The sequence below is a fragment of the Balaenoptera physalus genome (genome assembly GCF_965194825.1).
Source record: "Balaenoptera physalus genome assembly, chromosome: 15".
In the NCBI taxonomy this organism is placed as follows: Eukaryota; Metazoa; Chordata; class Mammalia; order Artiodactyla; family Balaenopteridae; genus Balaenoptera; species Balaenoptera physalus.
Genome location: NC_138894.1, coordinates 34,498,506 through 34,526,412, shown reverse-complemented (window position 1 = coordinate 34,526,412; position 27,907 = coordinate 34,498,506). Strand labels below are relative to the sequence as shown.

The following is a 27,907-nucleotide window of genomic DNA, read 5'->3' as shown; positions in this document are numbered from 1 at the left end:
AGCATAGATGACCTTTACAGTGTCCCTCCCACCTTCCCACCTGCATTAGGTGTTCTTTTTTTTTTTTTTAATTTATGTTTATTTATTTATTGTTTGAACTTATTTATTCTACGTATTTATTTTTTTGGCTGCACTGGGTCTTCATTGCTGTGCACGGGCTTTCTCTAGTTGGCGGCTAGCGGGGGCTTCTCTTGGTTGCGGTGTGCGGGCTTCTCATCGCGGTGGCGTCTCTTGTTGCGGAGCATGCGCTCTAGGCGCGTGGGCTTCGGTCGTTGCGGCTCATGGGCTCTAGAATGCAGGCTCAGTCGTTGTGGCACATGGGCTTAGTTGCTCCACGGCATGTCGGATCTTCGCAGACCGGGGCTCGAACCCGTGTCCCCCGCATTGCATTGGCAGGCGGATTCTTAACCACGGCGCCACCAGGGAAGCCTAGGTGTTCTTATATAGAGTCTAAAAACAGAGGGCACTGAGCGAAGGTAGTGGTTACTGAAGGCTCAGGATCTAAATTCTACCTGTCTCTACACCACTTCCCAGCTGTCGATTTGACCCCATTTGTGAATGCCGACCTCATTCTTCAAATTTCTCTGCCGTTTGTATACTCACCTTGAAAACTTGTTTCTGTGATGCGTTGAGCAGACACAGGGTGGCAGGTTGCAGAGGTGGAAGCTGGTGGTCGGATATTTGTGGGCTGAATCTCCTTTAGTCCCATTCCCATTTCTGGTTGCACAGAGGCCCTACTCCCTGTGTATGGCACAGAGCCATAGGACTGCGGGCAGGAGCCAAGTTCTCCATACAGTAAAGACCCCAGTGTGCCTTGGTTGTAGTAATATACCTGGCTTCCTTCCTGGTAGGGAAGTGACAGGCGGCTATGCCCCTGATTTGGAATCTGAGATGGTGTTCCCTGAGCAAGCCTGGCAGAAAGTGATGGATATAGAGGGACCATGTTATTGGCGTCTGAAGTTTTATCATACTGGGCTGCCATAAACATGGAGGAAGCAGCTGGGTGCCGGTCAGTGAGTGCCAGAGTAAAGTCTCCGAGTGAAGAGGAATTCTTTTCAGTGCTTCCTGTGATGTCCCACTCAAGAACACCTGGATAGGAAGGAGCTGAAGTGGAGATCTGGCTGTGGTCAGTAACTCCAGATAACATAGTCGTGCTAGAATGTTGGTAAAGGTAGGCACTACCCATCCATGAGTGTCTGGAAAGGGGTACCAGTAGCCGATGCCGAACTGACGGCAGGGGCAGAGACTCTGGAGAAGTTGCAGACACTTCGTGTTAGGGAAGTTGCATTGCTCACCACGGGAAGAGAATGCTGCAGAGAACTTAAGAGTTCCAAGTAGAGATGGATTTTGGAAATTTTCTGTAAGAACAAGAGGGACATGAAAAACTCAGGGAGGTTGAGAAATTCTCACTACGTTTGAGGAACAGCATTATCTTAAGGTTCTTGCTCTCAGGACACCTGTACTATCAATCCTTCCTGAGAAACCCAAAATCAGACAGTTAATGATGGCTGTAAGGACTGAGCAGTTTTCCACTCTTCTGTATTAACTGCCTGTGCTCCCATCTTGGGCACAGATGGGCAGAAGAACCAAGTGGTATGGTTCAGACGTTGTTGTCTAGGCTGGAAGCAACCTTCTCCCTGCCCTGTCTTTCCCTTCAGCCTGCACTCGTATTGACTTCTATGCTATTTCCTAGACTGGAAGCATTTTAGAACTAGGAGGCCCTTAGAGAACTTCTATTTTCTCAGTCTCATTTCATGAGTAAGGAAACTGAGGCTCAGAGAGGTCGGGTTGACTTGTTCAAGTTCTCTCATTATGTTAGTATCATTACCAGGTTTCAGAACCTAAGTATCCTGACTTCCTTGCCAGGACTCCACTCTGAGCATGATACTGCCAGAAAGCAGGAGAAATAGAACTTATAATATAGGCATTTTTTTTGTCCATTAGAAAACAGTACGGCTATTACCATTGTCATCTTCAGTGTCTCCCTTTGCTTGTGCAGTTCCCACGCTATTACCTAGAGTTGACGTATAGCTCAGTCCAACTGGTGAATTTTAAGAGTCCTTTTTGCCCTCTTCAAGCCTGGTTTCTCATCCTACCTCAAAATGATTGCCCGAAAGTGGATTTCTTAAGTGCTTTTGGAAAGAGAAAAGTTACCTGATTACTTCAGATTACTCATCTATAAAGTGGTTATAACACCACCACCAATAATAATAGCAGTAATAATTAATAGATGAATAAGCTGACCTATTGCGTATGATTTATATGGAGGAAGATACAATAAGTTCTAGAAAGACAAAGAAAAATCATGACAAACATATTACGTAACGAAAAAGAGATCCATAGATATTAATGAAAACTGGGGTATGTGGCAAGTATCAAAGCATAATGAATTTACTAAGAAATGACATTCTGTACCATCCATGCAATATTATGAAAGTGAATTTTGCCCACTCTATTTTAGTGAATACTATTAACCAAAAAACACGATAGAGGTGATAGAGGTGAATGAATTCCTAGCCAGTGCATACAGACAATGAAGGTATATCAGTAAAAGCTGCATGACAAGCAACAGAATGCAATAAATGTGAATGTATAGGTAGCCACAACATATATAGACAAGTATTTCAATGAAAACTGGTACGAAGCAGACAGCAAAATAATAAGTGTAAAAGAGTTTCATTATTGTGCTCATTCCTATTTTTACCCAGCAAGTAACAGGTATTAAGCCTAGGAGAAATATATATTTCAATGAATATAATTTATATAATAAGCAGAAAGGAACCTTAAAAAGTATCAAGAAGGTTTTTGTATTTATCCTAGAACTTAGATTAGAATCATCTTCAACATCCAAGAAGATGGCATCCCAAAACCTCAAAAAAAATCATCCCTAGAATCCAATTAAAAAAGATTTTCAAATGTAAGAAAATCCAAAGGACTCCCCAGTATTGTTTTAGATAAATGTGGATGTTTGTTTGTTTTTTTCTTTTGCTGCGCCGCGTGGCCCTGGCCGTGAAAACACCGAGTCCTAAGCACTGGACCGCCAGGGAATTCCCTAAATGGGGAATTAGAGATGTGGGGCTTGACTTTTTCTTTTTCTTCTTCGGTAGCTAAGATCTACAAGCGAACGATGGCTGTTGATCAATGTGCTCTCTGTGTTAGGAAGGAAATAACTGTAAAAATGAAAAGCAACCTTGCCTTAGAAGCTACATATCACACAAAGGAAATAGTCCTTCTGATTCAGTTTAGAAGATATCACTTAAAATGTTTAATTGGTAAAATGTCTACCTACTTTAAAAATTAGAAAGAGTAAAACACTGAAAAGCAGCCCCCTAGATAACCACTTTGGTTTCTTGTTTACAGGAAGCATCATTTCTAAAACGTATTTCTAAAATGTTTATATTCAAAACTGTCAAGTGCCAACTGTATTCAGAGAGGCAATAAAAGAAAGAAAACGGAGTATGACTTTTCTGATAAGCTGCCTTTCCTGGTGATCCCCTGTTCTGGCCTTACTTTCCTTCTTAGTCTGTTAATGTAAGGATTTGCTACCGTCAACTTTGTTTTGCCCTGCTCTGAGCAGATTTCCCTCTGTGCTGTTTCTGCTTTAATTTAAAATCTTTGGTTCCCATCAACATTCCATGGCAAACTACGTCTTTCTTGAGAGCTCCTCTATGCTTTCCCTCTTCATTCTTACATTTTTTCCCCATCTCTTGGTTCCTGCTGGCCTGTGCTAATGAAAACAATCCTAAACTTCCTTACGTTTGACGCTGTGCCTCCCTATATAGCCCAGTACTCTCCATCCTCTCTCCCTATTCTCTCTTTTCAACTAGTCGAAATACTAGTGGAGGGAGACCATTAGAGATGAAACATCTTGGTATATATTGCTAGTTTTCTGTGTCACCTGGCTTTTCTACGTTTCTGTTGAAACACTCTTGAGAAGTCTCTGATTTCATTTTCTACATGGGTACCCTTTAAGGCTCAATATTGTCAAAGAAGGGGATCAGAGTGATCAACCCAATGTGGTATCCTAAAGTAACAGATAAGGAAAGCAACAGGCTTTGTGAGGCAGTCAGTGCTTTGTCCAAAGTCACACAGACAGTAAACGTCAAAGTCAAAACTGAAATTAGGTCTCCAGACTTGTAGTTCAATACTTTCCCTCATTATTCCACGCTATTTTGAATCTCCTACTCAATTTAGGGGCAAAAGAAATCGAACGCAAAACTTTCCAAAGTTTCTTTTCTTACCTGACATGGTCAGAGAAGAGGAGACATCAACTGCAGGTGCAAGGGATGAGGAGACAACACTAGAGGATGTCTGAGTGGCTGCAGCTGAACGGCGCACGTGTCCAGTACAGAGGTCACTGGTTACTGGTCCAAACAGCTCCACGGAAACCCCAAGACCTCTACCAAGTGGTAGTAGGTTTGGTAGGAGAGTGATGTCACAAAGCAGGCAGTTAGTTGAAAGGTATGAGCTAGCCAATAGGGAGGTCCGATCCCCAACAGGAAGGCGGGCTTGGGTGAAGAGAGCGTAGGAGAGCTAAAACAACCCCTCAATTTCTGAGCTCTGGGGAGGAAATCCTAGAAGACAGATTTACCTCCCCCAGGCTCTTCCATTAGGGAAATCATTGCAACATTTCTTACAGACGTTCATTAATATAATTAACTAACAGTTACTTATATTCTACAGGGTATTCTATTTTATGTATCATACACTTAGAGCTATATAGATGTTATTCAATTAATAATTCTTAGGAAGGAAAGAGCCATCTAGTTTGAACTATTACAGTTGTTCTGAAATCATATGTGTCTAATGAGTGACCTGATAGCAGATTGTAAGGAGCAAAAGTAGGGATTAAGAAGCTCTTTTTGTAACTTGGTTCAAGAGTAGGGTGAAGTTTGTTGAGTGTACCTTGTGGAGAATGTTGTGGTCCAAGGCTCTTCTCTTTTAGTTTCTTCTCCTTGACTCCTACCTTCCTTGGGCTGGGCTAGGCTGGGGGCCAGGTTGGGCTTGCGACTTAACATTTCTCTTCCGCTTTCTTTTTTTTTTTTTTTTTTTCTTCCATTATGGGCATTGCTTCTAGGACAAGCCTTGATCTTGCATTGGATGTTACTTCCTGTCAACTTCCAGCAGCAGGAGTCTTCTTTTCAGTGCTTGATGCTTCACGAAATAGACTCTGCCCGTTGGCAGCAAATACCAGAGAGCTAGGAGACAGAGCTGGTTGCAGACCTTTCCTCTTCCAGCCTTTGGTTGCAATTCTTTGGCCCATAATTTGCTAGCTCTAGTTCCCTGGGCCACACAGGTATCCTGCCATCCAGCTCTTTTTATATGTGAGAGACATTCTGAACACTGTCCCTTTTTCTTTGCACAGAAGTATATACAGTGTGGCAGTTACTGTAATCTCCTCCCCCTTGCAGACAGCCACTCTAGAATCTTGGACCTCTAGGACTCTCTGTCTTGCATGCTTGGGTGCAAGGCCAAGCAAAATGAAGAGGAGAATAATTAGAGAAAGAGGAGGACGTTGGTGGAGAATTGGGAGCAGGTAAGGTGAAAGGGCACAGGAGAAAAGAGATGCATGTAGATTTTTTGGTTTCTGTGGGAAACAAGTTGACACACTTGGGCCTCATTTTGTATTAACAGAACAGAGAGTTGTAGATATAAGTAGCTAGATAGTGCAGCAACTGCCATGAAGTCTGTACACTGAAGAGAACAGTCTCACATCTAGTTTTCATTTTGTTTTATGTCATATTACCTTATTTATAGCATTCACTGGTATGTTTGTAGAATACAGATATTTTAAAATGCTCTGGTTTTGTCTACATGGTTATTTCCTTGTCCTATTTGTAAGGAATCCAACATTGTAAGACATATTGCATGTTTTTCTCTTGACGATCGTTTACCTTGAAGCGTCATGAACTAACTTGAGCTGTTGGATTTTGTGGAGAAACTTTAAAAAGGGTCTGTGAAAAAGGCATTGCGGTGAGTCCCATTATGCACCCGAGCGTAAGGAGCAGATATCTGCCACCAGCCCAACTTGGCCTGGATTGCCTCTGTTTTAGTTCCCCCGGTTAGTGCTTTTCTCCCTAACCACTCTTGTGACTGTGATAATGTGAGTAAGGGCTGAGTTGCTAATGATTTATGTGTGAGGTAAGCTGGTTTGAGGGAGGAAATCTATGGACCTAGTCATTTTCCTTGGTGGTAAGCTTTCAGGGGTGCAAAGATTGATCTTCCTGAGGACTTTTGTGGTACCAGGAAGCTATCGCATAGATGGGACCTCCAAAGACACACATTGAATCTTTAGGCCTGTTTTTCCTATTATGAGATATGAGTTTCTTCACTGATGGGGATGATGCTTATCTGAGAAGAAATTGTGAAAGGTGTTGTAGTGTAGAGGTGTGGCTTAAGCTTTTAAGTTTTCTTCAAGGTTTTTCCCCTAAGCTTCATACTTCAGACGGCCTACTTACATGATACTAGTATGTGATGTCAGGCTAACAACTTCCTAAATAACTGCAAGCCAGATCAGTGTCTCTTTTCTCTGTATTCCCATGGAAATCAAGGGTCCCGCCGAATTTTCCATCGAAACAGTTGATTTGTGTTGTCTCTAGGAATTCTAAAGGCCGTACCGTTGCTTCCTAACCGGTGTCATTTGGGAGATCTACCTCTGTACGTTCAAATGATTAATTTTGAGACTTTGCACATGTGTGCAGTAAACCCTTTAATTCCCTAAGACCTTCCTTTCCTCCATCTCATACCCCATTAAGCCCGCTTCAGTTTATCTCCTGAATTTCTTTGGAATCTGTCAGCTCTCCCTCAACATCCTAATACTGAACTTGCCTGTCTGTTGCGATTAGGTCCTAACTAGTGTCCATATATCTTGTTTCCTTCCAATCCATTCTTCACACAAGAAAGCTTCAAAGCAAGTTGGAACATTGCTCATAAACATCGCTCACAAACATTGTTTTGAGACTGGAAAACACAGTGTTGGCCTTTAAGACTCTGCGTGGTCTAGAATTCTCTCTGCTTCTCTAGCCCCATCTTGTGCCACTTGTGCCCTCACTTTCTATGCTTCAGATACACTGAATTAACCTTAGTTCTCACTCATCTGACAGAAGTCAGTTGAGAAATTATTTTTCACTGTGATTCCTAGTATTAAGGAATTTGATGATCAGGTTTTGTATGAGGACTAAAACTAAACTGGGAAGTGGAAGAATTGCGTTTCAACTGTTTCAGTCAACACGCATGTATTAATGATACCTAAGTATTGAACACCGGGCTAGGTTTCATGAGGGATACAGAAGTTCTGGCCATCTCTGGTTTTGGGTATCCCTTATTTGTTGAGACCTTTGCGTTGTTTGGTTGCCTTTTGTCTGTTTTCCAGATGGGAAAACAGGAACAAGGGAAGTATAGGTTATTACTAGGTGGGGTTGAACAAGTGGAGCAGCAAACTGCAAAGCAGAAAGAAGAGGGACGTACTATAGAGGGATACGATTTCCATTTTCAAGGCGCCTGCATCCTGTGCAGGGAGACAGCCTAACATAAAATGTGCCTAACAAAAAATATATTGACTTCTTACTAAAAATCTCCAGTTCATATAACCAAGGGGTTTATACCTTCTCCTTTAAAAGTGATATTCCTGGGACTTCCCTGGTGGTCCAGTGGTGAAGACTCTGCGCTTCCAATGCAGCAGGCGTGGGTTCAATCCCTGGTTGGGGAGCTAAGATCCCACATGCTGCACAGCCAAAGAAAATTTTTTCAAAAGTTATACTCCTGTATTATTGAATTTAGTGGTTTAGATTTTGTTTGAATGTTAAGAAGATTTCAGTTTATTTACCAGGAAGAAACAAAACATTATGTAAAAATAGTTTCCCAGAAACGACTTCCATCATTCTCTTCTTCCCTTTCTCCCGCAGACTGGTGTTTCATCTTGACAAGTTCTCTGAAGTTCTCTGTCATTCCATAGGAAAGCTGTCTGGCTTGGAGGTTGCAACCTCCAAGCCAGACGTTTTGTGTGACACAAACTCAAGAACTCCCCAAGTCCTGCAGTAGCAGAAACAGTCACATACTTGAGAGTAACCCACCATGTGCACTTGGGGACATTTCAGTGACAGCTCCAGTCCAGAGTGCCAGGCGTCTCCTGGCCCTGCCTCCAGCTCCAAGCCAGGGACAAACAGAGAGTAAGAACGTGGATGATTTCAAAACCAAGCTTTCAAAGCCTCTGGATGCCTACCAGATCCCAGTAGAAAACCAAGATCCTCCACTACTCCCTTTAGGAATCCCTGATATTCCCCAGCCGCTGGCCTGCACCGATCCCCTCAGCCAAGAGGAGCAGCCTGGTTCTGAAAATGCTGATCTGGGAGAGAACAGCCTGAGTCGTCAGGACCTAGGGACACTTGAAAATGGGATTGAACCTAGCAGTGGTCTTGCAGACATTACTACACTGGCGGAGGATATTCACCTTCCCCAGCTCTTTAATTCTTTGAAAGATCTTGATCGATCCCAAGGTCCCAACGTGATCAAAGCTAAAGACACCAGAGCCATTAAGGTGAATCAGGTGCAGGAAAAGCCAAGTGTCGTGAAGGTTCCCTCTGATCAACCCAGGAAGAACAAACAGAAAGCCTCTGAGCCTATCAGTGGTGCTCCCAAGGCCAAAATCCAGCCAAAGGATCCAGAGTGCCTGTTAGGGGGAGAAGCGGTTATATGCACTGCTGCAGTCAGTGACAGGGCTCCTGCGAACACGGCCAAGCACTCTCAAGGCAAACCTCAGAAAGCTGCATCCGGAAAGATCAGCAAAACTGAGAGCCATGGGCAGGAAAAGACCAAAAGGACCAGAGGAAGAAACAAGGCTGAAGAGAACAAGCAGTCAGGGAACAAAGTCAAGGCAGAAGACAAGCCAGCAATCCCCAACACGAAGCCAAAGGAACACCAAACCGAGCTTCGCCAAGAGAGCTTTCAAAAGCCTCGAACCTCCCTTGGCGTGCGCATGCTGGAGTCTGTGAAGGTTCTTCATGCGCTGGGGAAGAAGAATGAGACGAAAACTGGGCTCTCTTCCTGTCGGCTCTTGGGAAATTCAAGCAACCCCAAAGACCCCCAGCCACCCCCAGCTATCCAGCCATGGCGGCATACCCCACGTGAGGGTAAGAGTGCTGAGAAAACGCAAGTCCAAGCCCAGAAAGCAGATACAGTCCAATCCAAAATGAGTCTTATTTTTAAAAAACTGAAATGTTTTACAAAGCCTAGCATTCTCATCTAGAGTCCTTTCAATTCTCCCCACTTTCCCGAGAGGCTAAGAACACTTCACACCATGAACTAGGAGAGGGGGTAGAGCCCTTTCTGATGAAATATAGAAACAAAGACAGAGTCTTAGCCTGCTTGCTCTCTGGACAGGATCTCGGACCACAAGGTCTTAAATCCTGGTATAAATGACGGAAGTGAGGACAGTTCAACTGGCACTCTCGTAACAAGAGTTCTGAAACACCTTCCAAAGAGACTGTAGCAGTAGACGAGGGAAGGGAGTGCTACAGTGTGGTAGTACAGGGGGAATGCTCGGCTACAGCAGTGAAAAATGTGGTACCTATTGGTGTGCTCTCGGGGTTCTCGTCCATGTAGCATAGATGACCTTTACAGTGTCCCTCCCACCTTCCCACCTGCATTAGGTGTTCTTTTTTTTTTTTTTAATTTATGTTTATTTATTTATTGTTTGAACTTATTTATTCTACGTATTTATTTTTTTGGCTGCACTGGGTCTTCATTGCTGTGCACGGGCTTTCTCTAGTTGGCGGCTAGCGGGGGCTTCTCTTGGTTGCGGTGTGCGGGCTTCTCATCGCGGTGGCGTCTCTTGTTGCGGAGCATGCGCTCTAGGCGCGTGGGCTTCGGTCGTTGCGGCTCATGGGCTCTAGAATGCAGGCTCAGTCGTTGTGGCACATGGGCTTAGTTGCTCCACGGCATGTCGGATCTTCGCAGACCGGGGCTCGAACCCGTGTCCCCCGCATTGCATTGGCAGGCGGATTCTTAACCACGGCGCCACCAGGGAAGCCTAGGTGTTCTTATATAGAGTCTAAAAACAGAGGGCACTGAGCGAAGGTAGTGGTTACTGAAGGCTCAGGATCTAAATTCTACCTGTCTCTACACCACTTCCCAGCTGTCGATTTGACCCCATTTGTGAATGCCGACCTCATTCTTCAAATTTCTCTGCCGTTTGTATACTCACCTTGAAAACTTGTTTCTGTGATGCGTTGAGCAGACACAGGGTGGCAGGTTGCAGAGGTGGAAGCTGGTGGTCGGATATTTGTGGGCTGAATCTCCTTTAGTCCCATTCCCATTTCTGGTTGCACAGAGGCCCTACTCCCTGTGTATGGCACAGAGCCATAGGACTGCGGGCAGGAGCCAAGTTCTCCATACAGTAAAGACCCCAGTGTGCCTTGGTTGTAGTAATATACCTGGCTTCCTTCCTGGTAGGGAAGTGACAGGCGGCTATGCCCCTGATTTGGAATCTGAGATGGTGTTCCCTGAGCAAGCCTGGCAGAAAGTGATGGATATAGAGGGACCATGTTATTGGCGTCTGAAGTTTTATCATACTGGGCTGCCATAAACATGGAGGAAGCAGCTGGGTGCCGGTCAGTGAGTGCCAGAGTAAAGTCTCCGAGTGAAGAGGAATTCTTTTCAGTGCTTCCTGTGATGTCCCACTCAAGAACACCTGGATAGGAAGGAGCTGAAGTGGAGATCTGGCTGTGGTCAGTAACTCCAGATAACATAGTCGTGCTAGAATGTTGGTAAAGGTAGGCACTACCCATCCATGAGTGTCTGGAAAGGGGTACCAGTAGCCGATGCCGAACTGACGGCAGGGGCAGAGACTCTGGAGAAGTTGCAGACACTTCGTGTTAGGGAAGTTGCATTGCTCACCACGGGAAGAGAATGCTGCAGAGAACTTAAGAGTTCCAAGTAGAGATGGATTTTGGAAATTTTCTGTAAGAACAAGAGGGACATGAAAAACTCAGGGAGGTTGAGAAATTCTCACTACGTTTGAGGAACAGCATTATCTTAAGGTTCTTGCTCTCAGGACACCTGTACTATCAATCCTTCCTGAGAAACCCAAAATCAGACAGTTAATGATGGCTGTAAGGACTGAGCAGTTTTCCACTCTTCTGTATTAACTGCCTGTGCTCCCATCTTGGGCACAGATGGGCAGAAGAACCAAGTGGTATGGTTCAGACGTTGTTGTCTAGGCTGGAAGCAACCTTCTCCCTGCCCTGTCTTTCCCTTCAGCCTGCACTCGTATTGACTTCTATGCTATTTCCTAGACTGGAAGCATTTTAGAACTAGGAGGCCCTTAGAGAACTTCTATTTTCTCAGTCTCATTTCATGAGTAAGGAAACTGAGGCTCAGAGAGGTCGGGTTGACTTGTTCAAGTTCTCTCATTATGTTAGTATCATTACCAGGTTTCAGAACCTAAGTATCCTGACTTCCTTGCCAGGACTCCACTCTGAGCATGATACTGCCAGAAAGCAGGAGAAATAGAACTTATAATATAGGCATTTTTTTTGTCCATTAGAAAACAGTACGGCTATTACCATTGTCATCTTCAGTGTCTCCCTTTGCTTGTGCAGTTCCCACGCTATTACCTAGAGTTGACGTATAGCTCAGTCCAACTGGTGAATTTTAAGAGTCCTTTTTGCCCTCTTCAAGCCTGGTTTCTCATCCTACCTCAAAATGATTGCCCGAAAGTGGATTTCTTAAGTGCTTTTGGAAAGAGAAAAGTTACCTGATTACTTCAGATTACTCATCTATAAAGTGGTTATAACACCACCACCAATAATAATAGCAGTAATAATTAATAGATGAATAAGCTGACCTATTGCGTATGATTTATATGGAGGAAGATACAATAAGTTCTAGAAAGACAAAGAAAAATCATGACAAACATATTACGTAACGAAAAAGAGATCCATAGATATTAATGAAAACTGGGGTATGTGGCAAGTATCAAAGCATAATGAATTTACTAAGAAATGACATTCTGTACCATCCATGCAATATTATGAAAGTGAATTTTGCCCACTCTATTTTAGTGAATACTATTAACCAAAAAACACGATAGAGGTGATAGAGGTGAATGAATTCCTAGCCAGTGCATACAGACAATGAAGGTATATCAGTAAAAGCTGCATGACAAGCAACAGAATGCAATAAATGTGAATGTATAGGTAGCCACAACATATATAGACAAGTATTTCAATGAAAACTGGTACGAAGCAGACAGCAAAATAATAAGTGTAAAAGAGTTTCATTATTGTGCTCATTCCTATTTTTACCCAGCAAGTAACAGGTATTAAGCCTAGGAGAAATATATATTTCAATGAATATAATTTATATAATAAGCAGAAAGGAACCTTAAAAAGTATCAAGAAGGTTTTTGTATTTATCCTAGAACTTAGATTAGAATCATCTTCAACATCCAAGAAGATGGCATCCCAAAACCTCAAAAAAAATCATCCCTAGAATCCAATTAAAAAAGATTTTCAAATGTAAGAAAATCCAAAGGACTCCCCAGTATTGTTTTAGATAAATGTGGATGTTTGTTTGTTTTTTTCTTTTGCTGCGCCGCGTGGCCCTGGCCGTGAAAACACCGAGTCCTAAGCACTGGACCGCCAGGGAATTCCCTAAATGGGGAATTAGAGATGTGGGGCTTGACTTTTTCTTTTTCTTCTTCGGTAGCTAAGATCTACAAGCGAACGATGGCTGTTGATCAATGTGCTCTCTGTGTTAGGAAGGAAATAACTGTAAAAATGAAAAGCAACCTTGCCTTAGAAGCTACATATCACACAAAGGAAATAGTCCTTCTGATTCAGTTTAGAAGATATCACTTAAAATGTTTAATTGGTAAAATGTCTACCTACTTTAAAAATTAGAAAGAGTAAAACACTGAAAAGCAGCCCCCTAGATAACCACTTTGGTTTCTTGTTTACAGGAAGCATCATTTCTAAAACGTATTTCTAAAATGTTTATATTCAAAACTGTCAAGTGCCAACTGTATTCAGAGAGGCAATAAAAGAAAGAAAACGGAGTATGACTTTTCTGATAAGCTGCCTTTCCTGGTGATCCCCTGTTCTGGCCTTACTTTCCTTCTTAGTCTGTTAATGTAAGGATTTGCTACCGTCAACTTTGTTTTGCCCTGCTCTGAGCAGATTTCCCTCTGTGCTGTTTCTGCTTTAATTTAAAATCTTTGGTTCCCATCAACATTCCATGGCAAACTACGTCTTTCTTGAGAGCTCCTCTATGCTTTCCCTCTTCATTCTTACATTTTTTCCCCATCTCTTGGTTCCTGCTGGCCTGTGCTAATGAAAACAATCCTAAACTTCCTTACGTTTGACGCTGTGCCTCCCTATATAGCCCAGTACTCTCCATCCTCTCTCCCTATTCTCTCTTTTCAACTAGTCGAAATACTAGTGGAGGGAGACCATTAGAGATGAAACATCTTGGTATATATTGCTAGTTTTCTGTGTCACCTGGCTTTTCTACGTTTCTGTTGAAACACTCTTGAGAAGTCTCTGATTTCATTTTCTACATGGGTACCCTTTAAGGCTCAATATTGTCAAAGAAGGGGATCAGAGTGATCAACCCAATGTGGTATCCTAAAGTAACAGATAAGGAAAGCAACAGGCTTTGTGAGGCAGTCAGTGCTTTGTCCAAAGTCACACAGACAGTAAACGTCAAAGTCAAAACTGAAATTAGGTCTCCAGACTTGTAGTTCAATACTTTCCCTCATTATTCCACGCTATTTTGAATCTCCTACTCAATTTAGGGGCAAAAGAAATCGAACGCAAAACTTTCCAAAGTTTCTTTTCTTACCTGACATGGTCAGAGAAGAGGAGACATCAACTGCAGGTGCAAGGGATGAGGAGACAACACTAGAGGATGTCTGAGTGGCTGCAGCTGAACGGCGCACGTGTCCAGTACAGAGGTCACTGGTTACTGGTCCAAACAGCTCCACGGAAACCCCAAGACCTCTACCAAGTGGTAGTAGGTTTGGTAGGAGAGTGATGTCACAAAGCAGGCAGTTAGTTGAAAGGTATGAGATAGCCAATAGGGAGGTCCGATCCCCAACAGGAAGGCGGGCTTGGGTGAAGAGAGCGTAGGAGAGCTAAAACAACCCCTCAATTTCTGAGCTCTGGGGAGGAAATCCTAGAAGACAGATTTACCTCCCCCAGGCTCTTCCATTAGGGAAATCATTGCAACATTTCTTACAGACGTTCATTAATATAATTAACTAACAGTTACTTATATTCTACAGGGTATTCTATTTTATGTATCATACACTTAGAGCTATATAGATGTTATTCAATTAATAATTCTTAGGAAGGAAAGAGCCATCTAGTTTGAACTATTACAGTTGTTCTGAAATCATATGTGTCTAATGAGTGACCTGATAGCAGATTGTAAGGAGCAAAAGTAGGGATTAAGAAGCTCTTTTTGTAACTTGGTTCAAGAGTAGGGTGAAGTTTGTTGAGTGTACCTTGTGGAGAATGTTGTGGTCCAAGGCTCTTCTCTTTTAGTTTCTTCTCCTTGACTCCTACCTTCCTTGGGCTGGGCTAGGCTGGGGGCCAGGTTGGGCTTGCGACTTAACATTTCTCTTCCGCTTTCTTTTTTTTTTTTTTTTTTTCTTCCATTATGGGCATTGCTTCTAGGACAAGCCTTGATCTTGCATTGGATGTTACTTCCTGTCAACTTCCAGCAGCAGGAGTCTTCTTTTCAGTGCTTGATGCTTCACGAAATAGACTCTGCCCGTTGGCAGCAAATACCAGAGAGCTAGGAGACAGAGCTGGTTGCAGACCTTTCCTCTTCCAGCCTTTGGTTGCAATTCTTTGGCCCATAATTTGCTAGCTCTAGTTCCCTGGGCCACACAGGTATCCTGCCATCCAGCTCTTTTTATATGTGAGAGACATTCTGAACACTGTCCCTTTTTCTTTGCACAGAAGTATATACAGTGTGGCAGTTACTGTAATCTCCTCCCCCTTGCAGACAGCCACTCTAGAATCTTGGACCTCTAGGACTCTCTGTCTTGCATGCTTGGGTGCAAGGCCAAGCAAAATGAAGAGGAGAATAATTAGAGAAAGAGGAGGACGTTGGTGGAGAATTGGGAGCAGGTAAGGTGAAAGGGCACAGGAGAAAAGAGATGCATGTAGATTTTTTGGTTTCTGTGGGAAACAAGTTGACACACTTGGGCCTCATTTTGTATTAACAGAACAGAGAGTTGTAGATATAAGTAGCTAGATAGTGCAGCAACTGCCATGAAGTCTGTACACTGAAGAGAACAGTCTCACATCTAGTTTTCATTTTGTTTTATGTCATATTACCTTATTTATAGCATTCACTGGTATGTTTGTAGAATACAGATATTTTAAAATGCTCTGGTTTTGTCTACATGGTTATTTCCTTGTCCTATTTGTAAGGAATCCAACATTGTAAGACATATTGCATGTTTTTCTCTTGACGATCGTTTACCTTGAAGCGTCATGAACTAACTTGAGCTGTTGGATTTTGTGGAGAAACTTTAAAAAGGGTCTGTGAAAAAGGCATTGCGGTGAGTCCCATTATGCACCCGAGCGTAAGGAGCAGATATCTGCCACCAGCCCAACTTGGCCTGGATTGCCTCTGTTTTAGTTCCCCCGGTTAGTGCTTTTCTCCCTAACCACTCTTGTGACTGTGATAATGTGAGTAAGGGCTGAGTTGCTAATGATTTATGTGTGAGGTAAGCTGGTTTGAGGGAGGAAATCTATGGACCTAGTCATTTTCCTTGGTGGTAAGCTTTCAGGGGTGCAAAGATTGATCTTCCTGAGGACTTTTGTGGTACCAGGAAGCTATCGCATAGATGGGACCTCCAAAGACACACATTGAATCTTTAGGCCTGTTTTTCCTATTATGAGATATGAGTTTCTTCACTGATGGGGATGATGCTTATCTGAGAAGAAATTGTGAAAGGTGTTGTAGTGTAGAGGTGTGGCTTAAGCTTTTAAGTTTTCTTCAAGGTTTTTCCCCTAAGCTTCATACTTCAGACGGCCTACTTACATGATACTAGTATGTGATGTCAGGCTAACAACTTCCTAAATAACTGCAAGCCAGATCAGTGTCTCTTTTCTCTGTATTCCCATGGAAATCAAGGGTCCCGCCGAATTTTCCATCGAAACAGTTGATTTGTGTTGTCTCTAGGAATTCTAAAGGCCGTACCGTTGCTTCCTAACCGGTGTCATTTGGGAGATCTACCTCTGTACGTTCAAATGATTAATTTTGAGACTTTGCACATGTGTGCAGTAAACCCTTTAATTCCCTAAGACCTTCCTTTCCTCCATCTCATACCCCATTAAGCCCGCTTCAGTTTATCTCCTGAATTTCTTTGGAATCTGTCAGCTCTCCCTCAACATCCTAATACTGAACTTGCCTGTCTGTTGCGATTAGGTCCTAACTAGTGTCCATATATCTTGTTTCCTTCCAATCCATTCTTCACACAAGAAAGCTTCAAAGCAAGTTGGAACATTGCTCATAAACATCGCTCACAAACATTGTTTTGAGACTGGAAAACACAGTGTTGGCCTTTAAGACTCTGCGTGGTCTAGAATTCTCTCTGCTTCTCTAGCCCCATCTTGTGCCACTTGTGCCCTCACTTTCTATGCTTCAGATACACTGAATTAACCTTAGTTCTCACTCATCTGACAGAAGTCAGTTGAGAAATTATTTTTCACTGTGATTCCTAGTATTAAGGAATTTGATGATCAGGTTTTGTATGAGGACTAAAACTAAACTGGGAAGTGGAAGAATTGCGTTTCAACTGTTTCAGTCAACACGCATGTATTAATGATACCTAAGTATTGAACACCGGGCTAGGTTTCATGAGGGATACAGAAGTTCTGGCCATCTCTGGTTTTGGGTATCCCTTATTTGTTGAGACCTTTGCGTTGTTTGGTTGCCTTTTGTCTGTTTTCCAGATGGGAAAACAGGAACAAGGGAAGTATAGGTTATTACTAGGTGGGGTTGAACAAGTGGAGCAGCAAACTGCAAAGCAGAAAGAAGAGGGACGTACTATAGAGGGATACGATTTCCATTTTCAAGGCGCCTGCATCCTGTGCAGGGAGACAGCCTAACATAAAATGTGCCTAACAAAAAATATATTGACTTCTTACTAAAAATCTCCAGTTCATATAACCAAGGGGTTTATACCTTCTCCTTTAAAAGTGATATTCCTGGGACTTCCCTGGTGGTCCAGTGGTGAAGACTCTGCGCTTCCAATGCAGCAGGCGTGGGTTCAATCCCTGGTTGGGGAGCTAAGATCCCACATGCTGCACAGCCAAAGAAAATTTTTTCAAAAGTTATACTCCTGTATTATTGAATTTAGTGGTTTAGATTTTGTTTGAATGTTAAGAAGATTTCAGTTTATTTACCAGGAAGAAACAAAACATTATGTAAAAATAGTTTCCCAGAAACGACTTCCATCATTCTCTTCTTCCCTTTCTCCCGCAGACTGGTGTTTCATCTTGACAAGTTCTCTGAAGTTCTCTGTCATTCCATAGGAAAGCTGTCTGGCTTGGAGGTTGCAACCTCCAAGCCAGACGTTTTGTGTGACACAAACTCAAGAACTCCCCAAGTCCTGCAGTAGCAGAAACAGTCACATACTTGAGAGTAACCCACCATGTGCACTTGGGGACATTTCAGTGACAGCTCCAGTCCAGAGTGCCAGGCGTCTCCTGGCCCTGCCTCCAGCTCCAAGCCAGGGACAAACAGAGAGTAAGAACGTGGATGATTTCAAAACCAAGCTTTCAAAGCCTCTGGATGCCTACCAGATCCCAGTAGAAAACCAAGATCCTCCACTACTCCCTTTAGGAATCCCTGATATTCCCCAGCCGCTGGCCTGCACCGATCCCCTCAGCCAAGAGGAGCAGCCTGGTTCTGAAAATGCTGATCTGGGAGAGAACAGCCTGAGTCGTCAGGACCTAGGGACACTTGAAAATGGGATTGAACCTAGCAGTGGTCTTGCAGACATTACTACACTGGCGGAGGATATTCACCTTCCCCAGCTCTTTAATTCTTTGAAAGATCTTGATCGATCCCAAGGTCCCAACGTGATCAAAGCTAAAGACACCAGAGCCATTAAGGTGAATCAGGTGCAGGAAAAGCCAAGTGTCGTGAAGGTTCCCTCTGATCAACCCAGGAAGAACAAACAGAAAGCCTCTGAGCCTATCAGTGGTGCTCCCAAGGCCAAAATCCAGCCAAAGGATCCAGAGTGCCTGTTAGGGGGAGAAGCGGTTATATGCACTGCTGCAGTCAGTGACAGGGCTCCTGCGAACACGGCCAAGCACTCTCAAGGCAAACCTCAGAAAGCTGCATCCGGAAAGATCAGCAAAACTGAGAGCCATGGGCAGGAAAAGACCAAAAGGACCAGAGGAAGAAACAAGGCTGAAGAGAACAAGCAGTCAGGGAACAAAGTCAAGGCAGAAGACAAGCCAGCAATCCCCAACACGAAGCCAAAGGAACACCAAACCGAGCTTCGCCAAGAGAGCTTTCAAAAGCCTCGAACCTCCCTTGGCGTGCGCGTGCTGGAGTCTGTGAAGGTTCTTCATGCGCTGGGGAAGAAGAATGAGACGAAAACTGGGCTCTCTTCCTGTCGGCTCTTGGGAAATTCAAGCAACCCCAAAGACCCCCAGCCACCCCCAGCTATCCAGCCATGGCGGCATACCCCACGTGAGGGTAAGAGTGCTGAGAAAACGCAAGTCCAAGCCCAGAAAGCAGATACAGTCCAATCCAAAATGAGTCTTATTTTTAAAAAACTGAAATGTTTTACAAAGCCTAGCATTCTCATCTAGAGTCCTTTCAATTCTCCCCACTTTCCCGAGAGGCTAAGAACACTTCACACCATGAACTAGGAGAGGGGGTAGAGCCCTTTCTGATGAAATATAGAAACAAAGACAGAGTCTTAGCCTGCTTGCTCTCTGGACAGGATCTCGGACCACAAGGTCTTAAATCCTGGTATAAATGACGGAAGTGAGGACAGTTCAACTGGCACTCTCGTAACAAGAGTTCTGAAACACCTTCCAAAGAGACTGTAGCAGTAGACGAGGGAAGGGAGTGCTACAGTGTGGTAGTACAGGGGGAATGCTCGGCTACAGCAGTGAAAAATGTGGTACCTATTGGTGTGCTCTCGGGGTTCTCGTACATGTAGCATAGATGACCTTTACAGTGTCCCTCCCACCTTCCCACCTGCATTAGGTGTTCTTGTTTTTTTTTTTTTTTTTAATTTATGTTTATTTATTTATTGTTTGAACTTATTTATTCTACGTATTTATTTTTTTGGCTGCACTGGGTCTTCATTGCTGTGCACGGGCTTTCTCTAGTTGGCGGCTAGCGGGGGCTTCTCTTGGTTGCGGTGTGCGGGCTTCTCATCGCGGTGGCGTCTCTTGTTGCGGAGCATGCGCTCTAGGCGCGTGGGCTTCGGTCGTTGCGGCTCATGGGCTCTAGAATGCAGGCTCAGTCGTTGTGGCACATGGGCTTAGTTGCTCCACGGCATGTCGGATCTTCGCAGACCGGGGCTCGAACCCGTGTCCCCCGCATTGCATTGGCAGGCGGATTCTTAACCACGGCGCCACCAGGGAAGCCTAGGTGTTCTTATATAGAGTCTAAAAACAGAGGGCACTGAGCGAAGGTAGTGGTTACTGAAGGCTCAGGATCTAAATTCTACCTGTCTCTACACCACTTCCCAGCTGTCGATTTGACCCCATTTGTGAATGCCGACCTCATTCTTCAACTTTCTCTGCCGTTTGTATACTCACCTTGAAAACTTGTTTCTGTGATGCGTTGAGCAGACACAGGGTGGCAGGTTGCAGAGGTGGAAGCTGGTGGTCGGATATTTGTGGGCTGAATCTCCTTTAGTCCCATTCCCATTTCTGGTTGCACAGAGGCCCTACTCCCTGTGTATGGCACAGAGCCATAGGACTGCGGGCAGGAGCCAAGTTCTCCATACAGTAAAGACCCCAGTGTGCCTTGGTTGTAGTAATATACCTGGCTTCCTTCCTGGTAGGGAAGTGACAGGCGGCTATGCCCCTGATTTGGAATCTGAGATGGTGCTCCCTGAGCAAGCCTGGCAGAAAGTGATGGATATAGAGGGACCATGTTATTGGCGTCTGAAGTTTTATCATACTGGGCTGCCATAAACATGGAGGAAGCAGCTGGGTGCCGGTCAGTGAGTGCCAGAGTAAAGTCTCCGAGTGATGAGGAATTCTTTTCAGTGCTTCCTGTGATGTCCCACTCAAGAACACCTGGATAGGAAGGAGCTGAAGTGGAGATCTGGCTGTGGTCAGTAACTCCAGATAACATAGTCGTGCTAGAATGTTGGTAAAGGTAGGCACTACCCATCCATGAGTGTCTGGAAAGGGGTACCAGTAGCCGATGCCGAACTGACGGCAGGGGCAGAGACTCTGGAGAAGTTGCAGACACTTCGTGTTAGGGAAGTTGCATTGCTCACCACGGGAAGAGAATGCTGCAGAGAACTTAAGAGTTCCAAGTAGAGATGGATTTTGGAAATTTTCTGTAAGAACAAGAGGGACATGAAAAACTCAGGGAGGTTGAGAAATTCTCACTACGTTTGAGGAACAGCATTATCTTAAGGTTCTTGCTCTCAGGACACCTGTACTATCGATCCTTCCTGAGAAACCCAAAATCAGACAGTTAATGATGGCTGTAAGGACTGAGCAGTTTTCCACTCTTCTGTATTAACTGCCTGTGCTCCCATCTTGGGCACAGATGGGCAGAAGAACCAAGTGGTATGGTTCAGACGTTGTTGTCTAGGCTGGAAGCAACCTTCTCCCTGCCCTGTCTTTCCCTTCAGCCTGCACTCGTATTGACTTCTATGCTATTTCCTAGACTGGAAGCATTTTAGAACTAGGAGGCCCTTAGAGAACTTCTATTTTCTCAGTCTCATTTCATGAGTAAGGAAACTGAGGCTCAGAGAGGTCGGGTTGACTTGTTCAAGTTCTCTCATTATGTTAGTATCATTACCAGGTTTCAGAACCTAAGTATCCTGACTTCCTTGCCAGGACTCCACTCTGAGCATGATACTGCCAGAAAGCAGGAGAAATAGAACTTATAATATAGGCATTTTTTTTGTCCATTAGAAAACAGTACGGCTATTACCATTGTCATCTTCAGTGTCTCCCTTTGCTTGTGCAGTTCCCACGCTATTACCTAGAGTTGACGTATAGCTCAGTCCAACTGGTGAATTTTAAGAGTCCTTTTTGCCCTCTTCAAGCCTGGTTTCTCATCCTACCTCAAAATGATTGCCCGAAAGTGGATTTCTTAAGTGCTTTTGGAAAGAGAAAAGTTACCTGATTACTTCAGATTACTCATCTATAAAGTGGTTATAACACCACCACCAATAATAATAGCAGTAATAATTAATAGATGAATAAGCTGACCTATTGCGTATGATTTATATGGAGGAAGATACAATAAGTTCTAGAAAGACAAAGAAAAATCATGACAAACATATTACGTAACGAAAAAGAGATCCATAGATATTAATGAAAACTGGGGTATGTGGCAAGTATCAAAGCATAATGAATTTACTAAGAAATGACATTCTGTACCATCCATGCAATATTATGAAAGTGAATTTTGCCCACTCTATTTTAGTGAATACTATTAACCAAAAAACACGATAGAGGTGATAGAGGTGAATGAATTCCTAGCCAGTGCATACAGACAGAGAAGGTATATCAGTAAAAACTGCATGACAAGCAACAGAATGCAATAAATGTGAATGTATAGGTAGCCACAACATATATAGACAAGTATTTCAATGAAAACTGGTACGAAGCAGACAGCAAAATAATAAGTGTAAAAGAGTTTCATTATTGTGCTCATTCCTATTTTTACCCAGCAAGTAACAGGTATTAAGCCTAGGAGAAATATATATTTCAATGAATATAATTTATATAATAAGCAGAAAGGAACCTTAAAAAGTATCAAGAAGGTTTTTGTATTTATCCTAGAACTTAGATTAGAATCATCTTCAACATCCAAGAAGATGGCATCCCAAAACCTCAAAAAAAATCATCCCTAGAATCCAATTAAAAAAGATTTTCAAATGTAAGAAAATCCAAAGGACTCCCCAGTATTGTTTTAGATAAATGTGGATGTTTGTTTGTTTTTTTCTTTTGCTGCGCCGCGTGGCCCTGGCCGTGAAAACACCGAGTCCTAAGCACTGGACCGCCAGGGAATTCCCTAAATGGGGAATTAGAGATGTGGGGCTTGACTTTTTCTTTTTCTTCTTCGGTAGCTAAGATCTACAAGCGAACGATGGCTGTTGATCAATGTGCTCTCTGTGTTAGGAAGGAAATAACTGTAAAAATGAAAAGCAACCTTGCCTTAGAAGCTACATATCACACAAAGGAAATAGTCCTTCTGATTCAGTTTAGAAGATATCACTTAAAATGTTTAATTGGTAAAATGTCTACCGACTTTAAAAATTAGAAAGAGTAAAACACTGAAAAGCAGCCCCCTAGATAACCACTTTGGTTTCTTGTTTACAGGAAGCATCATTTCTAAAACGTATTTCTAAAATGTTTATATTCAAAACTGTCAAGTGCCAACTGTATTCAGAGAGGCAATAAAAGAAAGAAAACGGAGTATGACTTTTCTGATAAGCTGCCTTTCCTGGTGATCCCCTGTTCTGGCCTTACTTTCCTTCTTAGTCTGTTAATGTAAGGATTTGCTACCGTCAACTTTGTTTTGCCCTGCTCTGAGCAGATTTCCCTCTGTGCTGTTTCTGCTTTAATTTAAAATCTTTGGTTCCCATCAACATTCCATGGCAAACTACGTCTTTCTTGAGAGCTCCTCTATGCTTTCCCTCTTCATTCTTACATTTTTTCCCCATCTCTTGGTTCCTGCTGGCCTGTGCTAATGAAAACAATCCTAAACTTCCTTACGTTTGACGCTGTGCCTCCCTATATAGCCCAGTACTCTCCATCCTCTCTCCCTATTCTCTCTTTTCAACTAGTCGAAATACTAGTGGAGGGAGACCATTAGAGATGAAACATCTTGGTATATATTGCTAGTTTTCTGTGTCACCTGGCTTTTCTACGTTTCTGTTGAAACACTCTTGAGAAGTCTCTGATTTCATTTTCTACATGGGTACCCTTTAAGGCTCAATATTGTCAAAGAAGGGGATCAGAGTGATCAACCCAATGTGGTATCCTAAAGTAACAGATAAGGAAAGCAACAGGCTTTGTGAGGCAGTCAGTGCTTTGTCCAAAGTCACACAGACAGTAAACGTCAAAGTCAAAACTGAAATTAGGTCTCCAGACTTGTAGTTCAATACTTTCCCTCATTATTCCACGCTATTTTGAATCTCCTACTCAATTTAGGGGCAAAAGAAATCGAACGCAAAACTTTCCAAAGTTTCTTTTCTTACCTGACATGGTCAGAGAAGAGGAGACATCAACTGCAGGTGCAAGGGATGAGGAGACAACACTAGAGGATGTCTGAGTGGCTGCAGCTGAACGGCGCACGTGTCCAGTACAGAGGTCACTGGTTACTGGTCCAAACAGCTCCACGGAAACCCCAAGACCTCTACCAAGTGGTAGTAGGTTTGGTAGGAGAGTGATGTCACAAAGCAGGCAGTTAGTTGAAAGGTATGAGATAGCCAATAGGGAGGTCCGATCCCCAACAGGAAGGCGGGCTTGGGTGAAGAGAGCGTAGGAGAGCTAAAACAACCCCTCAATTTCTGAGCTCTGGGGAGGAAATCCTAGAAGACAGATTTACCTCCCCCAGGCTCTTCCATTAGGGAAATCATTGCAACATTTCTTACAGACGTTCATTAATATAATTAACTAACAGTTACTTATATTCTACAGAGTATTCTATTTTATGTATCATATACTTAGAGCTATATAGATCTTATTTAACTAGTATCCTTAGGAAGGAAAGAGCCATGTAGTTTGAACTATTACAGTTGTAACTTGGTTAAAGAGCAGGGTGAAGTTTGTTGAGTGTACCCTGTGGAGAATGTTGTGGTCCAAGGCTCTTCTCTTTTAGTTTCTTCTCCTTGACTCCTACCTTCCTTGGGCTGGGCTAGGCTGGGGGCCAGGTTGGACTTGCGACTTAACATTTCTCTTCCGCTTTCTTTTTTTTTTTTTTTCTTCCATTATGGGCATTGCTTCTAGGACAAGCCTTGGTCTTGCATTGGATGTTCCTTCCTGTCAACTTCCAGCAGCAGGAGTCTTCTTTTCAGTGCTTGATGCTTCACGAAATAGACTCTGCCCATTGGCAGCAAATACCAGAGAGCCAGGAGACAGAGCTGGTTGCAGACCTTTCCTCTTCCAGCCTTTGGTTGCAATTGTTTTGCCCATGATTTGCTAGCTCTAGTTCCTTGGGCCACACAGGTATCCTGCCATCCAGCTCTTTTTATATGTGAGAGACATTCTGAACACTGTCCCTCTTTCTTTGCACAGAAGTATATACAGTGTGGCAGTTACCGTAATCTCCTCCCCCTTGCAAACAGCCCCTCTAGAATCTCGGACCTCTAGGACTCTCTGTCTTGCATGCTTGGGTGCAAGGCCAAGCACAATGAAGAGGAGAATAATTAGAGAAAGAGGAGGACATTGGTGGAGAACTGGGAGCAGGTAAGGTGAAAGGGCACCGGAGAAAAGAGATGCATGTAGGTTTTTTGGTTTCTGTGGGAAACAAGTTGACACACTTGGGCCTCATTTTGTATTAACAGAACAGAGAGTTGTAGATATAAGTAGCTAGATCGTGCAGCAACTGCCATGAAGTCTGTACACTGAAGAGAACAGTCTCACATCTAGTTTTCATTTTGTTTTATGTCATATTACCTTATTTATAGCATTCACTGGTATGTTTGTAGAACGCAGATGTTTTCAAATGCTCTGGTTTTGTCTACATGGTTATTTCCTTGTCCTATTTGTAAGGAATCCAACATTGTAAGACATATTGCATGTTTTTCTCTTGACGATTGTTTACCTTGAAGCGTCATGAGCTACCTTGAGCTGTTGGATTTTGTGGAGAAACTTTAAAAAGGGTCTGTGAAAAAGGCATTGTGGTGAGTCGCATTATGCACCCGAGCGTAAGGAGCAGATATCTGCCACCAGCCCAGCTTGGCCTGGATTGCCTCTGTGTTAGTTCCCCTGGTTAGTGCTTTTCTCCCTAACCACTCTTGTGACTGTGATAATGTGAGTTAAGGGCTGAGTTGCTAGTGATTTATGTGTGAGGTAGGCTGGTTTGAGGGAGGAAATCTATGGACCTAGTCATTTTCCTTGGTGGTAAGCTTTCAGGGGTGCAAAGATCGATCTTCCTGGGGACTTTTCTGGTACCAGGAAGATATCGCATAGATGGGACCTCCAAAGACACACATTTAATTTTTAGGCCTGTTGTTCCTATTATGAGATGTGAGTTTCTTCACTGATGGGGATGCTGCTTATCTGAGAAGAAACTGTGAAAGGTGGTGTAGTATAGAGGTGTGGCTTAAGCTTTTAAGTTTTCTTCAAGGTTTTTCCCCTAAGCTTCATACTTCAGACGGCCTACTTACATGAGACTAGTATGTGATGTCAGGCTAACAACTTCCTAAATACCTGCAAGCCAGATCAGTGTCTCTTTTCTCTATATTCCCATGGAAATCAAGGGTCCCGCCGAATTTTCCATCGAAACAGTTGATTTGTGCTGTCTCTAGGAATTCTAAAGGGCGTACCGTTGCTTCCTAACCGGTGTCATTTGGGAGATCCCCCTCTGTACGTTCAAATGATTAATTTTGAGACTCTGCTCATGTGTGCAGTAAACCCTTTAATTCCCTAAGACCTTCCTTTCCTCCATCTCATACCCCATTAAGCCCGCCTCAGTTTATCTCCTGAATTTCTTTGGAATCTGTCAGCTCTCCCTCAACATCCTAATACTGAACTTGCCTGTCTGTTGCGATTAGGTCCTAACTAGTGTCCATATATCTTGTTTCCCTCCAATCCATTCTTCACACAAGAAAGCTTCAAAGCAAGTTGGAACATTGCTCATAAACATCGCTCACAAACATTGTTTTGAGAATAGAAAACACACTGGTGGCCTTTAAGACTCTGCGTGCTCTAGAATCCTCTCTGCTTCTCTAGCCCCATCTTGTGCCACGTTTGCCCTCACTTTCTATGCTTCAGATACACTGAATTAACCTTAGTTCTCACTCATCTGACAGAAGTCAGTTGAGAAATTATTTTTCACTGTGATTCCTAGCATTAAGGAATTTGATGATCAGGTTTTGTATGAGGACTAAAACTAAACTGGGAAGTGGAAGAATTGCGTTTCAACTGTTTCAGTCAACACGCATGTATTAATGATACCTAAGTATTGAACACCGGGCTAGGTTTCATGAGGGATACAGAAGTTCTGGCCATCTCTGGTTTTGGGTATCCCTTATTTGTTGAGACCTTTGCGTTGTTTGGTTGCCTTTTGTCTGTTTTCCAGATGGGAAAACAGGAACAAGGGAAGTATAGGTTATTACTAGGTGGGGTTGAACAAGTGGAGCAGCAAACTGCAAAGCAGAAAGAAGAGGGACGTACTATAGAGGGATGTGATTTCCATTTTCAAGGCGCCTGCGTCCTGTGCAGGGAGACAGCCTAACATAAAATGTGCCTAACAAAAGATCTATTGACTTCTTACTAAAAATCTCCAGTTCATATAACCCAGGGGTTTATACCTTCTCCTTTAAAAGTTCTATTCCTGGGACTTCCCTGGTGGTCCAGTGGTGAAGACTCTGCGCTTCCAATGCAGCAGGCGTGGGTTCAATCCCTGGTTGGGGAGCTAAGATCCCACATGCTGCGCAGCCAAAGAAATTTTTTTCAAAAGTTATACTCCTGTGTTGTTGAATTTAGTGGTTTAGATTTTGTTTGAATGTTAAGAAGATTTCAGTTTATTTACCAGGAACAAACAAAACATAATGTAAAAATAGTTTCCCAGAAACGATTTCCATCGTTCTCTTCTTCCCTTTCTCCCGCAGACTGACTGGTGTTTCATCTTGACAAGTTCTCTGAAGTTCTCTGTCATTCCATAGGAAAGCGGTCTGGCTTGGAGGTTGCAATCCCAGGGAATTTTTCATCAGCGGGGAAGTCTCCATCACTACAGAGGAATCAAGGTTGAAGTCAGTCCCGGCTAAGTGAGATGCTCCCCCTAAACACCAACACAGCAGTCGTGTACCTTTCAAGGGGTTCAGGGGCAAGATGGGCAAGGCATTTCTACTAACTCTTCTTAAGGATCATGGACAGTGCCCTATGCTACGAGGTAAGCGGTGACTGTTGTAATTCTTACTGGTGATCATTTCATGTCACTGATCCTTGGCTCTCTTTGTATCTCATAGGACTGTTGTAAGTCCAATACAAAATGAGTCTTCTTTTTAAAAAACTGAAATGTTTTACAAAGCCTAGCATTCTCATAGAGAGTCCTTTGAATTCTCCCCACTTTCCCGAGAGGCTAAGAACACTTCACACCATGAACTAGGAGAGGGGGTAGAGCCCTTTCTGATGAAATATAGAAACAAAGACAGAGTCTTAGCCTGCTTGCTCTCTGGACAGGATCTCGGACCACAAGGTCTTAAATCCTGGTATAAATGACGGAAGTGAGGACAGTTCAACTGGCACTCTCGTAACAAGAGTTCTGAAACACCTTCCAAAGAGACTGTAGCAGTAGACGAGGGAAGGGAGTGCTACAGTGTGGTAGTACAGGGGGAATGCTCGGCTACAGCAGTGAAAAATGTGGTACCTATTGGTGTGCTCTCGGGGTTCTTGTACATGTAGCATAGATGACCTTTACAGTGTCCCTCCCACCTTCCCACCTGCATTAGGTGTTCTTGTTTTTTTTTTTTTTTAATTTATGTTTATTTATTTAT

General features: G+C 43.3%; 1 long non-coding RNA gene across 4 annotated transcripts in view; it reads left to right on the top strand.

Moving 5' to 3' along the window:
• Positions 1–27,907, top strand: part of LOC309643390 — a 2,123,356-nt gene that overhangs the window by 278,629 nt on the left and 1,816,820 nt on the right. The window lies entirely within an intron of this gene.